Raw genomic sequence first — 12,885 nt, forward strand, 5'->3', positions numbered from 1 at the left:
GTACTAGCTGTGTACTTCCCACAAAATTTCAAGCCTTGTGCCTACTGTAGAAAGGATAATTATTATTATTATTACTATTATTTAGGTAGTGAGCTGGCAGAATTGCAAACATGCTAGATAAAATGTTAAGCAGTATTTATAACATCTTTTACAGTCTGAGTTAAAATTCTGCTAAAGGTTGACATTGCTTTTCATCCTTTTGGGGTCAGTAAAATAAGTACCAGTTGAGTACTGGGGCTGATGTAATCAACTAGCCCTCTTCTCCACAGTTGGAGGTCTTGTGCTATAGAAGAAAGGATTATCACTATTATTAGGATTATTATTATTTGGCATATGTTTGATTTATGGTAATTATTCGTCTTCCTCACATTTTGTTTAGTTATTTTCCTTTCATGTTTTACGTAACAGTTTTTTTATTATTAATCTTTATATTAATACATTAATATATTTCTCCATACAATCTAATTGCATATATATACACTCTCGGAGTGGTTGGCATTAGGAAGGGCATCCAGCTGTAGAAACTCTGCCAAATCAGATTGGAGCCTGGTGTAGCCATCTGGTTTCACCAGTCCTCAGTCAAATCGTCCAACCCATGCTGGCATGGAAAGCGGACGTTAAACGATGATGATGATGATATATATATATCAAAATTTTTATCATTTAGCATCCGTTTTCCATTCTGGCATGAGTTTTTTCCACTTTAACTAGAACAGATAAGCTGGAGAGTTGTACCAGGCTCCACTCTGTTTTGGCCTGGTTCCTATGGCTAGATGCACTTCCTAATGTCAACTACTCCAAAGAGTGTACCGGGTGCATGTAATGTGTTACTGGCATGGGTGCCTATATATGTATGCATGTCTCTTCTATTTTTTTAATTATTATAAATCTTCCACTGAGGAGGGAGCCAGTTTCCAACAAAGACAAATTCACATTTGGAACTTGAGAAAAGTCTTGCATATTTTTACTGATCCACTCACAGATTGCACTTGTAATGTACGAATTAGCTGGTCAATTTCTCTTTCTGAAAATCCCAGTTTATCCAGATTCTCCTTTAAGCATTTGTTAACAAAACCTAGTGCTCCAAATATTATCAATATGAATATGAATTCATAGTCTGGATATAGAAGCTGGAGGTTTCGAAGTAGTTGTCCATCGATATCCTCTTTTCCTTTGATTTTCAAAGAGATATTTATATCTGCGGAGTAGCTGACCTCTATGACGGTACACACCTTTGCTCTTCTGTCCCAAATGACAATATCTGGCCTGTTATGCTTACATTTGAGAGAAGTTTTGATGGGAATATTCTACCAGTCTTCCTTGAGTTAGTGTTTATGAATGTGTTCCATTATAAAGGGATTTTCTGTGTTTATTTCAGGACAGTCTTTCTTGCAGATGGCATTGTAAATTGTTTTAGCGACAACATTGTGTCGCATAGGGTGGTAGCACCGTGACGACATTTTAGGACAGCTGCTAATCATATGCATAATGTCTTCCACAGAAAAATGACATAGCCTACACATGCAGTTGCATCTTGGGATTACAAGAGCATTACTATCTCTCTTGTTCACCAGGTACTTTGTAGTAATCTGCATGTTCCTGGATTGCAAACACATAGCCTTCAAAGTGTGATGTGGTAAGTGGTCTTGTATCCAAGAGAGGCTGCACTTCATGTCAATTCTACTATCTTCTTCAAGCTTCTGGGCAACATATCCATGCATAGTCTTTTTTTTTTTTTTTTTTTTTTGCATGCTGAGTATTTTCCATCCAGGTCTTCTCTGAGGTAAGAGAGCCCAGCTGTTTTGGAGCTGTGTAGGAGATCATCAGGGAGAGAGTGCTTCTTGAGGAGCTCACTGCCAATTCATATGATGTTGCTCACTTCATGTTTCAGCACTGCATTTATATATTATTTTTGCTGCTGCCTGAGTGATACCATACAGCATTCGAAGGCCGTCTGCACTGATCTCAGGCCTCTACTGCCTTCATCTCTTCTTAGGTGGAGCCTGTCAACATCACTGTTTCTGTGGAAGTTCCCAGTTGTTTTCAGGATTTTGGGGTGGATTTCCTCTACAGATCAATCAAGTATCCCAAATGTTGGGATCAGCACTAGTACTGCAAATGCGTTATGGGATATTGTTTTATTGTAAGAGGAGAGTTCCAATTGCCATAGTTTCCTAAGTCTGGTGTAATATTCTTGGGTCACTCTATCTTTATTCATAGTGCCTTCATATGATACATATTCATCTGTGCCTAGGTACTTGTAACATTCTTTGTGTAGAATGGGGGAGATAGAGAGACTATTGATACACAGGTTTTGGGGGACTGACTTTCCTTGTTCTATAAGCAAATATGAACATTTCTTTTGGCCAAATTCCCTGCCTATATCAGTTGAAAATGTTATTAATTTCAGTTGTTTTTTGGTATTGTTAATACTTTTACCAAAACTCTTGAGGTCGTCTACAAAGAAATTATGAGTTACATTGATATTTCTTGCAGTTGAATATCCTAGCATGTAACCATTTGTTTTCTGCAGCAGAAACAATGATGGATTCAGTGCCAAAATGAAAAAGAGTACAGAAAGGCTATCTCCCTGGAATATTCCATTTGAGATGCCTATACTATCTGAAACAATTATTCTGTTCTCAGTTGGAAGGGTGAGAACTGTTGTCCACATCTTTGTGAGTCTCTCTATAACAGCAATTAGGGTGGTGGGTACTTTTGCCAGGCATATGTATGTATGTATATATATATATACATATATATATATATATATATATATATATATATATATATATATATATATATATATATATATATATATGTATATACATATACATATACATATACATACATACAGGGTGTGATGGGTAAATTGTTGCCATTTTATATTTTTAATTTTACGCATGCGCATTGTTTGTTTGATCTTGGCAACTACACAATATAGTAGGGACAGTTGGGCACTGTCTTGCTCTCTGTGAAAAAACAGCACCATGACACAATTCACTCTGTCAGAAATTTGTAAACAACATGCTGTACTGCTTGGCAGTCATGCTGGAAGTTCAAATATGAACATTTCAGAGTATTTGGGTGTCAATCTGAGGACATGTACCAGGAGTGTTAAAAATCAAACATCCAGTCAACATCATGGTGTTTGGAGTGATCACTAGTGATGGCGATGTTAAATAACTTGATTCGGTTCCATGCGACTTCAAGTTTTGCAGGCCTCTAACAGAAGGCCGTCTCTTTCAGGCTTTAGATTACAAAATCTAAAGCCTGAAAGAGACAAGTTTCTGTTAGAGGCCTGCAAAACTTTAAGTCACATCGAGCTGAATCAAGGTGTTTTAAATAATACATGTAACTCCAACTGATTGTGTTGAGTGCCCATTTCTTTTGTTTGTCCACCCACAACACACACATACAAACATCAATGGGCTTCCACAGACTTTCCATCTGCCAAAATTCCCTCACAAGTCATTGGTTGGCTCAAGGCTAAAGAAAGACACTTGCCCGAGGTGCTATGAGTAGGACTGAACCTAAAACTATATAGTTGCAAAGTGAGCTTCTTAATCACACATCAATATTTTCATATTATTTTTGTTGACTCCCTTTCACAAGTGGTCTCCCCACCCTCTTGTTTCAACCTATCATCATTACTGCAATCTGTCACACCTCATTAATTGATTTTTCACGCTCTGTCAAACAGCATATAAAATAAGGTCAATCCCTTTATGTAAATGACCTGCAAATATTTTCATTAGGCAAATTGAAAGAAATTCTACACATGTACACACACATAAAATAATGATCAATGGAGTCACTTATCACTTATTAATTACCAATCACACCAAAGCATTCATTAGAAGATAAACTGTTAATGAAACTCCTTCCCCACTAACCTATACACACACACACACCTACAAACTATAGCCACTTAACACTTTACTCCAAACTAATTATGTACAGCTAATTATGAAATCTTCTATAAAAGTTAACAATGAAAGAAAATACTGAAACACAGATTTCTCACCAAACCCTACTATACTAAGCCAATCTAATTAACATACAACCAACCTACTTCCAACCCAACTACACATTGTTACATCTTTTTTTACTGCTGATAGCATTTTAGGAGTTCCTAAAAGAATTAAGTACAAATTTAGTTTTATAAGAAACTGAGCAATCTTAGCTTGGGTATCTAAATCAGTTTCATAAGTTTGTCTTAAATGCCCACGTTTGTTTTCAGACTTTCAGTTAGCCCTTGTTTTGATAAGTCCCAAGTTATTCTGGTGGTTGAAATGAAGTGGGTAATGTGCATCACATATAATGCATGGACACTAGGAAAATAAGCCTGTGTGTCACACAAGACACATAGGATAGACCAAAGGTTAGCTATCTTGTAACCATTTACCTGGAAACCAGGAACATGAAATGGAGTAGTGACCCACAATCAACCCTTATTTATGCATATACATACACCATATATGGCCATTGTTAATTAGCATAATCAGTTTAAACTATATATGTGAGTGTGTATGTATGTGTCTGTCTCTTCTATATATATATATATATATATATACACACACACACACACACACACATATATATATATATATATATATCATATGTAGATCGTGTAAATAGTAGACATTAGCTCATTAGTATCCAGTATATAATTGGCTAGTGTAGAACACTCAAAGAAATATAAATAGATTTATTAATCAATGTATAAAATACACACACATATATTCTATACATATATATACATAAACATACATACATATACAAACACACACACACACACACACATATATACATACATACATACATACACACACACACATTATAACAACCAATTCATGTTACTGAATGATTTCAAGTTTGCACTTCTTACTGCTGTTTATGTAAGGTCTGCTTTTCTCCAGTAATCTCCACTTTTTGTTATATTGTGTAGCATTTTCTTTCCGTAGTCGCAGGTTAAGAGCCCTTCCATTGTACCCACATATCTCTCTAATTGTGTCACCCACCAGGATACTCTGATGCTACTGCAGCTACATACACGACCAGCCTTTGTGTTACATTGTCCATTTGGTGAGAATGTGACATTACCTCTGCTTCTGTGTTTGGTTTGCGTGTATTTACTTTATGCTGGATGCACAGCTAAAGGAAGCCCTCAAAGAGTGCTTATTAAAAATTTTCCATTATTTATGTGCCTGTGGAAAATACTTATCTACTAATGTAAGGAGAATCCTACTTGGACAGGTCCTAATGCTAACAGGAAATGGGGGTACAAAGCATATAAAATTATGATGGTGCTTTCCCTGAGTGGGGCTAGGGTTGGGCATATTACTAATGCTATGTTTGAAACTGCAAGCAGCCACATATACATACATACATTCACACACAATACATACATAGATAAACACACACAAACATGCACAAATATGTACACATATACACACACACACACATAATTACTCTCAGATTCCCAAACATCCTTGTTTATTCTCTTGCATCAGAAATATCTACTGCAACAGTTTGGCATTTAAAGGTCCACAATTGTATAACTGCCTTCCAAAAAGGGTAAGGAACATAACTAAAAGTTTCCTCTGAGACTTTTAAAGGATGCTTTGATACAATTTTGTCCTTTGTCCCACATCAAATATATGTAAAAGGTTATCTCCACATTAGAACGACATCCACCGTATCGCTGATACAGCAATTTCTGATGGTAACTAAACATTAATAGAACAGAAAGAAAAATATAGAAGATTCAGATATACAGCAGTGATGACATTAAAGTTAGTGTTCCTGCCTTAGTTGAGATGGTGAGGTGTACTAATGAACAACACTGAAACCATCATCATCATTGTTGTTACCATTATCATTTTCTCATCATGATAGTGGCAATAATAATGATAACCACTGTCATCATCATTTCGCATATACTTTTCCAAACTGGCATGACTGAATGACTCTCTCAGTGTCTTATAACTCAGTACAATCTTTTGACATATGGCACAAAGAACATCTCTCTTGTGTCTGACATTTCTTCGCCATCTTTTGTCTTTTATCTTTTACTTGTTTCAGTCATTTGATTGAAGCCATGTTGGGGCACTACTTTGAAGAAATTTTAGTCGAATGACTCAACCCCAGTACTTTTTTTTTAAACCTCATACTTATTTCGTAAAAGCACCCACTACACTCTCTGAGTGGTTGGCTTTAGGAAGGGCATCCAGCTGTAGAAACACTGCCAAATCAGATTGGAGCCTGGTGTAGCCATCTGGTTTCACCAGTCCTCAGTCAAATCGTCCAACCCATGCTAGCATGGAAGGCGGACGTTAAACGATGATGATGATGATGATGATGTTTTGCCAAACAACTAAGTTACATTAATACAACACTAGTTGTCATGCAGTGGTGGGAGACACATACACGTTTATATGACAGGCTTCCTTCGGTTTCCTTCTAAGCCACTCACAAGGCTTTGGTCAGCCTGAGACTATAGTTGAAGACACTTGCCCAAGGTATCACACAATGGGACTGAACCCTGAACCATTTGGTTGGAAAGCAAACTTCCTTTTTTTACAGTTGAATGTCCTTCCTGTCACCAACCACTTTACAATAAAGACTGAGTGCAACAGAACCCGAGAGTCCTTTCTACTCTGTCTTTCTTTTCTTTTTTATTTCCATTCCGTGCACAACCGTCTACTGGCTATCCTTGGACAGTTCCAGCAGCATATCAGTCTTTCTAGGAGAAGTTGCAAATCTCTTGCTCAACCATTGTCCATGCTGGTATAAGGAATGCTTACACTATGCTGGTATAAGGGATGTGAGTGCCTCCACCACCACCATCAATCAGCAAAACATAATTGATTCCAAGAAATAGAAAGATAAGACTTAACTTTGGTATTGGACTAATATTTTATTTATGAACCACAAAAGGATGAAAGATAAAGTTGACCTCAGCAGGGCTGATTTCAGAATATCGAAAGCTAGAATATTTTAGATTATCATTAATCTTTTAGCTTCTCAATACCACTATGATTTCAATTGATTTAAAATAATTTTTGCTATCTTACTGAAGGATACTAGTGTGTATATTCTTCACATAAATTGTGCCCCCTTTTTTTTAATATTTTAGTTGGGAAGAAATGTAATACTTCTTGCCTTCTGCAGGGCATCTAAAACTGATGAGAGAAAGGAGTTTTCTTTAAATTGGAGACCAGGTTTTAATGGTTTCAACAGTGGACTGTATTTTAAATGTAAACTTCAGTTAATCAGCAAGTACTTATCAATGATAATGGTGATCATTTTTCACATTAACCCACAATGACAAATTTGCACTAGATAGCGTAGTCAATTGAATCATCAGCCTTAGGAGGATGAATAAAAGCCAATCCTGGTAGGATTTGAACTCAAAATGAAGGAGATTGAAACCAAATATTTCAAGGCAATCCAGTGCTTCACTGTTTGTGTGATTCTACACAAAGAAACACATATAAAAATATCATCATCACTGACATCTGGCAGATACACAAAAATAAAAAACAAACAAACAAACAAACAAAAAACTAATATATTCTTTTCATCACATTAGGTAGGTTTAACTAAAAGGTAGGTTTGGAATGTGGATGCAAGCAGATTCAAAGACCCTGTCTTTGGTGATGCAAAGTGCTAATAATAACAATAATGATACATAGATTTTGGCAAAGGGCCACAAATGAAAGGGAAAGAATGCAGGTACACAACCTGCAAGTAATCCAACCTAGCAGATTGCAATGGAGCTTTCTGGTCCCTTGCCAAAAGGATCTCCACCAAACCAGATGGTTCAGTTGGTAAGCACACCCACATAACAAATAGCAGTTGAGTATATCAGTCCCCAGCACATAAGTGTTATTTATCAACCCTAGAATGATGACTGGCATAGTGAATGAAACCTAACATGATTTGATCCCAGATTTAAATACTGTAACTTTTTTTAAACTAATACTAATAATCAATAATGATTCCTAACACAGATACAAGGCAATGATATTGGAGAGTGATGGTATAAGCGATTATATTGTCCTCGGAACTTAACTCATTCTTGTCTTATTAAATCTCAGAATAATGAAAGAAAAATCAACCTTGGTAGGCTTTAAATTGCACATGTAGCAAGGAATATAAATGCTGCAAGCCAATGAAGGTGGGGGAGGGGGTTTACATACAAGAAATAGTAGCCAAATTCATTCCCAAACCATACCTCACCATCTTAAAAAAAATTATAGAACACACTATATAGTGTAGTCCTAGATACATTGTCTGAAAATAAGATGGGGTGGTCATTGGTGGAATGCTTCAAATCATAGAGCTGTTTGATCAAAGCCAATCTTGGGCAAAACTATAACTGCAAGGTAATTTTGTCTGTTTTTTTTATCAAGTCTGCTATCTCAAAACCCAATAACTTTTAAGAGATAGCAAGGAAAAGGGTGGTGGATTAGCAGCAGAATCCTTATACAAATCCATAGCAGAATCCTTTGATAAAATGCCTTGTTCTATTTAGTTAGGGCTCTTTACGTTCTGAGTTCAAATTCTGCCTTTCATATTCTGAAGGTTAATAACCCCCCCCCCCCAGGTAGTGGGTCGATTTAATTGACTATATACTCTCCATTCCAAATTTATGGCCTTGTGTTTCGCTTTTTTTCTCTTTCTTCTTCATTCATCTGTGTATAGCAGATGTCGTACTTTATTTACCTCTATATTGACTCTGAGACAGCAGGCATGATCAAAGCCTTTCCAGATGTGACTATTCAGGTTATTTCTGTCCATACATTGTGAGTCTTGGACTACATTATCCTATGTGAATTATCTGTTTAAGATGGTTGTGAAATAATATGAGAAAGATTTGACAACTAATTCTCTAGCACACTGGCTTGTATAAATCCTCTTGTTTATGTTACTTTCACTATTGTTTTTAAAACCTTGAATTTTATCTTCATTATTCAAAATTCTGATGTGGCAGAATTGTTGGCACACCAGACAAAATGTTTAGCAGCATTTTGTCCGTCTTTATGTTCTGAGTTCAAATTCCATCTAGATCCACTTGGCCTTTCATCCTTTTGGGGTCGATAAAATAAGTACCAGCTGAGCTCTGACGTTGATGTAATCAACTTACCCCTCCTCTGAAATTCTTGGCCTTGTGCCAAAATTTAAAACCAAGATCTCTTAATTATTATTATTATTTTTTTTTTTACTAAACAGTTTGAACGATTATAAAAGATTTAAGTTATAAGACAACGAAGAAGTTCGACTTGCTAGACACATCAGCCAAACCTCTTTTAAACCTATCTTAAATAAAGTCCACATCAGAAAATGAAGTGGTCCAGATATACAAAAAGTTGGGATTATCATACTTAGAACAATCATCAAAAGTCTTAGGGCTGTCTTGTTAAACGAAAACATTTTAAACTATTAGAGGAATTATCTCTGTAGTAAGCCGACATACTAGAAGTATCTAATAGATCTCTCTCAAATCACACCCTACATAACTAAGGACGCATTGAATAATTAAGACAGCATGGTCACGGTTGGAATGATTTTGAACTGGCTTCTAGTCAGTCAAGGTCAATCTCCTAGGGCTAAACAACAACGATTACATTTTATGCGTGTTTTTGTTTTTTCTTGATGTTATTTATAAAGCCGAAAGTTTCCTGTAATAATCTGCTACACACTGTCCTATATTATTAGTAACAAACTTCGCTTAAATGTCAAATACTCTTCACTGCTCTGATGATTATGTAGGGCTACAGAGAATAACAATAATACAATCATTTGTACTTTTATCGACTCCTACCTCAGTACGATTTGAACTCAGAATATAAAGATACTTAACAAAATATAACAAAGCACAAGGCTGTTAATTTAAGAAAATTGGTGTAGTTTATTCTAAGTAATCAACATATTTTAACATATTTATTTTATCGACTTGGTAGATTGTCAGTAAAATACATACAATACATCGCCTTGATTTGAACACACATTACGTCAAGAACGTCACTATAGATTACAAGACAATTTCGTACGGTGCCCTACCGATTCAGCCATGGTTAGTCATAAATTTATGCTTTCAACCGGCTTCAATGAGAGGAAACCTCTTGGGTTGAAAGCAAATTTTATCGGCATGTTTGTTACTGCCGCCGCTGTTGTTGTTAGCGGTTTCTATGAAATACACACACACACACAGATGAAATCACTCATTGTAATCACTATGGGTAGCTAGTAAAATTAAGTAGATGGTTTTAACGATACCTCGAGAATGCCTGGAACCTACAAATTTTGTTTAAACAGCCACTTGATAACATTTACTGTGATTTTTATAAGCAGCTTAAGCCGAATGTGTGTGTGGGTGTGTGTGTGTTATAAACATTAAAAACAGCAGATACATTAACTGAAATTAATTAAAAGTAGTCAAATGAAAAAGAACCTGCAATCAGTCATTCTGTAATAAATAAATAGATAGACAGATGGATGGATACATACATACATACACACATATATTTTACCCCAGTGTCACTTTGATGGCATGCACTGCTCTCTCCCTCAATAATCATACATACATACATACATGTGTGAGTGAGTTTGTAATGAACTCGTGTGATTTGTGGTGCGGTATAGTACAATGTTGTTGTTTAGCCGGGACCTGAACGAGTAGACTTATAATCATGGGGTTTCCAGACGTGATCATCCTCTTCTTTCATAATTAGTGTATCTAGAACAGCATTATGCAATGTCTTTTTTTTCTCCCTCTTAAAAGATGTAAAATTTGATTTCGGTGACATTTTGCAATTTGTTTTTCCTAGCAGGATCGAGCGATCACATGGAGTTTCCGCAATTCTGTATAGATAGATCGATGAATCGATTAAGATTATTGATATAAAACTGTATAAAATATTACAGACCAGGAACTACCTGCAAACATTATGTAACACCTACACACACACGAACGTATGTATGTATGTATGTATGTATGTATGTGCACCCAGAGACACAGCTCATACATATACATGATACATAAAATATCATATATCAGGAATAAGCTACAGGAGTTATTGAAACACAAGTGTCGACAAATATTTGCAAGAGATTCTCTACTCTCGGAATGTTTAGGGCAAAGAACTGTAGTAGGGTGTGTGTGTGTGTGTGTGTGTGTGTGTGTGTGTGTGTGTGTGCGCGCGCATGCGCGTGTGTTTAATAAAGGTGTGAAGTAGTATAACGAGGTATGTTGTGTAATGTGTAGGTCGAAGTGTGTTAGCAGAACAATATACAGAAAGTGTGGGAGTGAAGAGCAGCTATACATACATACATTCGGCTGTTAGTCGGAGTTTCACAAGTACTCGATGTGTCAGACGACAAGTACTTTTCTGTAATGCTCCGAGTAGCGGCATAATATATCAGCTGAGTAAATACTCTACACATTTGAAACACACACACACACACATGTATGTATGTATGTGTGTGTGTGTGTAAGAATAAATGAGTATGATTGCATATAGTAGAGTGAAATAAACGCGGGTAACAGTACACATGTGTAAAGTGTAGTACTTGGAATGGTTCCAATATTTTCATACTTCAAGTTATATATTATAAATTTATGCTTTAAGGAGTCAAATCCTTACTTGTTCCACTGTGTGTGTGTGTGTGTGTAAAACCTATGAGTGTATGTTTGGTAAAATTTTAATCCTTCGCACTGGTATCATGTCAGCTACATGGGACATTCCCGGTCTATTGGATGGTCTTTTTCCTTGTTTAAAAAAATAATTCTCTTCGTCATTTAGAAACATTTATACATATAAAAAAAAAATTCATTCATTCAAATTGTATTCACTTATCCACACGATACACCGCAACAAACTATATATATATATATATATATATATATATATATATATATATATATATATATATATATATGTGTGTGTGTGTGTGTGTGTGTGTGTGTGTGTGTGTGTGTGTGTGTGTGTATGTGTGTATATATATATATATATATATATATATACATATGTATGTATGTGTGTGTGTATATATGTATATATGTATATATATATATATATATATATATACACATATATATATAGCCATCAGTGAAGTCTCTGTCTTATAAGTATGATCAGATCAAGAGTATCTTACGACTGAGTTACATTTCTAAGCGGGGAGATGAATCATAGTCACTGACTCCATGTATTCCGATTACTGCACTTCCAGCTTCCTACTCACAATACTTTCCAAGTAATCCAATTAGTCACTTAACCCCAAAGCTTCATCCATTCAGACACGACATCTACTTTACAATACTTTTGTACTTACATCACCTTCGTTATAATCTGCTTGCTTTTTTTTTTTCCTTTCTTTTTCTGTATATGTCAATCTTCTTCACTACTGTACATGTTTGCATATATGTTTGCCTGTGTGTATATAAATATTTATATGCATGTATATATAGCAGTATGTATTTTCGTGTACATGTGTGTTTCTATTTTTCTACATTGACGGCTTCTGTAATGGGATCCCAGCAGTGTATTGGAAACGACAGTGACGTGAACTCGATCCCCAAAGGTAAGCTCTAAGCAAGGTCAGACAGCACAAGGCAGACGAACCGGTGTTCAATTAAAATACGCTATGCATTCTTTAAATTCCACACAATCTTCCTGATGAAGATAATACAATACTAAATTTTTAGGGCTGATTTTGTAATTTTATTTTAGGTTTTTTTTTTGTATTGTTTTTTGAAAGGGCACTATATAAATACATATCTAGTTTCTTTCTTTTAAGGGAAACGATTCGTGAGAAGATGTGTCGTTTATGCTTTTTCCAGCGGAGGTGAGATATTGAATCGGGTTTCGTCTGTCG

At 35.7% G+C, this 12,885-nt stretch overlaps 1 protein-coding gene across 2 annotated transcripts in view; it reads right to left on the minus strand.

The window, feature by feature from the left end:
- Positions 1-12,647, minus strand: part of LOC106872400 (membrane progestin receptor beta) — a 70,530-nt gene extending 57,883 nt beyond the window's left edge. Inside the window, exon 1 of one of the 2 annotated variants that reach the window (XM_052970229.2) lies at positions 12,343-12,647. The gene's annotated coding sequence lies outside the window, so the exon portion shown is untranslated. The remainder of the gene's footprint in view (positions 1-12,342) is intronic. The other variant, XM_014919391.3, reaches the window with a different exon arrangement.
- Between the last annotated feature and the right edge of the window lie 238 nt (positions 12,648-12,885).

The sequence above is a fragment of the Octopus bimaculoides genome, chromosome 8 (assembly GCF_046866305.1).
Source record: "Octopus bimaculoides isolate indiv1 chromosome 8, ASM4686630v1, whole genome shotgun sequence".
In the NCBI taxonomy this organism is placed as follows: Eukaryota; Metazoa; Mollusca; class Cephalopoda; order Octopoda; family Octopodidae; genus Octopus; species Octopus bimaculoides.